This window comes from Rhipicephalus sanguineus, chromosome 1 (assembly GCF_013339695.2).
Source record: "Rhipicephalus sanguineus isolate Rsan-2018 chromosome 1, BIME_Rsan_1.4, whole genome shotgun sequence".
Classification (NCBI taxonomy): Eukaryota; Metazoa; Arthropoda; class Arachnida; order Ixodida; family Ixodidae; genus Rhipicephalus; species Rhipicephalus sanguineus.
In genome coordinates this window covers 21,868,163-21,873,522 of record NC_051176.1, presented here as the reverse complement: position 1 = coordinate 21,873,522, position 5,360 = coordinate 21,868,163, and the positions used below count along the sequence as shown (strand labels likewise).

The following is a 5,360-nucleotide window of genomic DNA, read 5'->3' as shown; positions in this document are numbered from 1 at the left end:
ACCAGAGCAATATTTTACCTCAAATTGTTTTCTTAGGCCCCTGATCGTTAAGGACTCGCGCTAATGGTATCGGTGAGTACTTTGTGAGTGCACTTGAAGCCAACGCTAGCTAATGTAACATCGACTCATGACTAAACAGCGGTGTTTATATGTACCGCCGTTTAATTCGCCTTGGTTTTACTAGCAGACTTTATCCTTGGAGCTTTTATTCTACGCTCGTAGCATTTTTCACAGCGGGATTGAAGTAAGCAGCAGCGTACCTCTTATGATTTCAGCGGTGCTCATTTGCTTCGCACATGCGCAGGCGCCTTAATGAGCGAATTGCTTGTGTGCTTCAGTTCCAACAAAAAGAAATGACGCCTAGTCACGCCAAAATTATGACATTTCAGCTTTATCCAATGGCCACAATAACATAATTTTATTACATTGTACACAATGAGCAACAGTGTGGTAATAAGTAAAAAAGTTCGTGGACACTACGTGCACTAGGTTTTGCTTCATGTTCCGATAAGTTAGCCTTACGTGTACCTTACAGTCAACCAGAAAATTTTACTGACCACGCGAGCGCGTGGCCAAGAGGCTCTTCGCGACACTTCGGCTACGTGAACATCAACCGATAACAACGCTACGCCGAAGACACATCCCTCCCTTAATCGATGGCCTCACTATTTTTTCATTCAGCAAACATATTTTCCTTCACTTTTTAACGCGACGCGCTCTTCAGGAGCCGTGGCTACGTACTTATGTTTCGCAAGCAGTCAGTATGACGGTTATCAATCGCAGTCTTTTTCACAGAAGTGATGTCTACCCAACGGCACACCGTTATAGGCACGACGAGATAGCTTTGATTCAGCTATCCAAGTAGAAATGTGACGGTCACACTGCAGGTAAGCGCTTTGCGCGAAAACAGCGACCTAACGATGCGCTGCGTGCCAGTTGAAAGTTGATATGCCATTGAATACCAACAAGACCTATTTCCGGGTCAGCGTTGCGGCCGACGGTAGGTGGCGCAGACAGCCAGTTTTGCACGCGCTCGCGTGGTCCGTAAACTTTTGTGGTTGACTGTACACAGGCATGCCAACTGTAGCGCGATAGATAACAGCGATCTGCTCTCCGATAACAGGAATAATAGTAGGCACTGCGTGTTCACAGGAAACCGGGCAGCAGGAAAACTGATTCACAAAAATCCAGCGAGAACAGTACTCCGAACAGTTGCCTCGGTGTCTTACCTAGAAGACGTGGGTCGCCAGGCGTACGCATGTTGCTATTGCATCCTTGCACAGCACGTCGTTTACGCGGGTAAAGAGGAAAGCGTTGGGCGTTAAGCGTAAGCCGCGTCGTCCAGTTGCCCGTTGGACACCGTATGCAACACGTTCACCAAAGATAAAACGCACCTCACAATTCCGCGCACCGCAAAGATCAAATTCTCGCCACGATAATTCAGAGAACGCATGAAAGTGCGAAACACCAAAACACGTGAGGGCACCCTTATGGAAATGCGAGACGAGTTCAAAAAGAAAGTCGAATGACTTCTGACTTATCAGTCATTTGACGCTCTAATGTGTCCCTTTAGGATTTTGTAATGTACTTGAAATGTCATTCAAAAACATATTGGCCAGTCATTCTGATGCGTACTAACATGTGATAGTTTAGTGAGCATTGGCCATCGTCATTCTGATGTGTACTAACAAGTGATAGTCTAGTGAGCATGAAACGACTTTTGACATCAACACTGATTTGATTCTCTAATGTATTCCTTCAGGATTTTTTAATGTACTTGTAATGTCATTCAAAAACATATTGGCCACCGTCATTCTGATGTGTCCTTATGAGCGACTTTCTTGTGAGTACGAAATATCCTGTTTGCAGTGACCCTCGGCCAAGCTTGTGCTTCGTGGCCAATGGCATTGATAACATTCCTGAAACACAACTATTACAGTGCATGACAACATTTATGTTCTATCCGTACTATCATCCGGACATAACATAAATGTTGTCATGCACTGTAATAGTTCTGTTTCAGGAATGTTATCAATGTCATTGGCCACGAAGCACAAGCTTCGCCGAGGGTCACTGCACACAGGATATATCATACTCACAAGAAAGTCGCTCATAAGGACACATCTGAACCATGTGTTTGCTGGTTGATACACACGCAGCCAAGCACCATACAAAATTGCATGCATGCACCTTCTACACACTTGTATTGTACAAAGACATTTCTCAACAAAAGAAAATGAATAAAAATATTTATTGACTGGGAAACATGCAGAGGTTAAATGAAAGAAAATATGGTGTACACCTGCCATATCTTCCTTTCATTTGATCTCCCTACTTAACATTGACGATAGATTGCTTTTGATGCGCAGGGTCCTTGTAGGGAATCCATGTATGTGTATCCATGCATGTGTACCCTGAACAAAAGATTGTAGTAAAAATATAAGAGTTGCAAAGAAAACTTTATCCTACATATCATGCACCTTAGAGCGCTTAGATGTGCTGCCAAGGCCCGGTGCCGCTAGCTGACATAAAACACTTTTGTTAAGTTAGAGTTAGTCAAAATTGCATCTTATATCGCATTTCCAATCGAAACATTCAGCAAATCCTGTTAGAAAACAGGAAAACAACACAGAAGGCCACGCCCAGCATCAAGCATACATTAATGGAGTTAAATCTTGGTCTTGTTTCTTTGATCTTGGAATTCGCTCAAAAAAGGTGCAATACGTTCATGAGCAGGTGCAACATGTCCAAGCTTTTTGTAAAGATTGAAACAAATGCCTACCATAAAATATAGTCTCGACCAGGCTCACAGGTAGAACGCTCCCATCTTCTGCAAGCTGTCGTCTGCTTCAGTTCCACGAACAGGTGAGATCACCGGATACATATGTAAAGGATACCAGAAAACATTCATGAGTTGGCGCACCACACAGACCTTACAGCACACGCGCAATACATACAATGTATTCAGGCAAGTCTATGTTTATATACCAACAATGGCCTTGAATGATGGACTCAGATTGCGCTATAAGAACAGGTATAACCGGAGCAACGACTCATGGCAGTCAACTATAATGGTGCCATTGCAAGCCGAACTTTCAGAAACTTATGTACTTAGTAAACACTATGGGGTTAGAGAACGCATATTGCCGTATAGGTAATTTAAATGACGAAAATTACATAATCTCTGCTACACAATATGAAATGCACAAATTGATAAAATAAGAGTATACGTAGCCCATGTGCACACTCCATAATGCCGAGCTTTACATATTGTATATCATGAATTTGGGCCATTCAGAAAAATAATTCTAGCCGTTTTAAAGCCAATCAACGCTTGGAGTATCGATTTGAATTTGTACTGCTGCAAGCCACCCAAAAAACCGCTAAACACGTTTGCCAGGCTTCTGTAAACTTCTGCACAAATAATTGCATATGACAAATCAGATTTGTTTCCCTTGATATTTTTTTAATTAAAGTAGCACTCGCACAATGAATGTTACATCTTAGTCACACAACCTGCAAATAAGAGCACTTTTTCGGTTTGATGCTGCTTTAAAAAAAGCCCACAAAAGAAACATGAACTTTATATAAGCACATAATTGAGGTGTGCTTTTGCCAACCCAGCACAGTGGATAAAAAGCTCTTGGAACAGTGCTGCTTAACCATTAAAGCAACTTCTGTTAATATAAACCAGTATGCTTCAGGAAACAACTATAACGACGGGACAAATATTTCACATCATTTTTCTCAAACACAAATATCGCAACAAAAGCACCTTGCCAAACGCAAATAACTGGCATATTTTGTCTAGAAATGATAATGATAGACATCTTGTGCTACTTCAAATTAATGTACACATGGTGTAAGTACCAGAATATAACGTAATTCAGTGACTTATATTATCTTCAAGTGGGTTCACCCAACGGAAGTTCGTTTCTCGTAGCAACGACCTTGCACAGTCAGATTAAAATCCTAACCATAGTGCAACTAACTTCTAACAAAAACAAGCGCGATGCGGTAGTCGCGGACAAAGCCACAAACACACGCCACTGCAGAGCACCGCGCGCGCATGTGCAGCCGCAGCGTGTTTTTATATCTTCCTCCCCGCGTACTACATGCCAATTACTGCGTTTCCTGAAGAGTTACTTCATTTGTACCTGCATCATGAGAAGGCTAGACGATGAACGTTATGTTTAAAGCAGTTCTATTTCCGAAGTGATAAGCCATCGTACAAGTAGCTTCAGGCGATGATCTCGTGCAGTATACAGCTGTAGTCGATTTCAATAACTTTCGACGACGCTAAGAAGTTTATTTACAAAATCACAACTGGGCTACAAAAAATCTAGCAAATTATTCTTCCTTCGCTTTACGATCGCTTCTGAGCGGCGGAATGCCAAGAACGGGCCACTTTCTCTCTCTCCTCGGTCGCGGCCCCGTCCCCTTTCCGGGAAAGAGCCACGCTCTCAGTCCTCCCCTCCTACCTCACCTCCCCCCTCCGGTCCCCTGCGCCCAAAAGGGCAACGCGAGTGTAGCCCTCCCTGCGACACATACATCGCGCAAGCGCTCTCATTTTTCTTCACTTCCTGCTTTTTATTATTAAGAATCACTCCCCCCCCCCCCCCCCCAAGGTCACCCAGCGCCCGGGTAGAGAAGCGGGCGGGCCGAGCGACAGGCATTCTTGGAATCGAAAAACAGCTAAGGAAGAAGAGCGTCATGACAAGAAACGCTTGCGTTACAGAAGCGCAGTATCGCGCAAAGCAACGCGCCTTAATCCACTCGTTGCAGTTGTAGGTAGTGAACGCACACGGTGAATGCTTCGTACAACCGTATAAAGTGCACTGAAAGCATTGAGCATAGCGTAAAACATACCTGTGTATCATCCTTCCTCTGGCCATCATCCCCGCAGAGTGAACACACCGCCCAGACGATCACACTCGGTTACTGCGTAAAAGACGTCATGTAATGAAGTAACCTAGCTGTGTAATTCATAAACATTCTAGGACTTACCAAAATCAGGCATCCACTGTGCACTCTTCAGCTTTACAGTCCACAATGTACCGTACACTCGGCGACCGTCTTGTCAAAAGGCTGCTGTACGTCCGCACTCGCCGTCAGTCACGACACTAGGACCTAGATCGTCTTGGAAGGTACACTTGATATTGAATCACGTAACCGACGTGCATAATCAATAAACGTGGTAACGAAGCATTGTAGAACACAGCATGACACACACACACACACACACACACACACACACACACACACACACACACACACACACACACACACACACACACACACACACACACACACACAAACCGCGCGCACCGCGCGCTCGTCAAACAACTACAAGACCTGTT

The 5,360-nt window shown here is 44.0% G+C and overlaps 1 long non-coding RNA gene across 1 annotated transcript; it reads right to left on the bottom strand.

The window, feature by feature from the left end:
* Positions 1–2,233: 2,233 nt before the first annotated feature.
* On the bottom strand, positions 2,234–4,940 carry LOC125756976 (uncharacterized). The gene is made up of 3 exons (XR_007414965.1): positions 4,870–4,940; positions 2,783–2,844; positions 2,234–2,414 (listed from the first exon to the last, which is right to left on the bottom strand). It is a non-coding gene; the product is annotated as an uncharacterized LOC125756976 (long non-coding RNA).
* Positions 4,941–5,360: the final 420 nt, after the last annotated feature.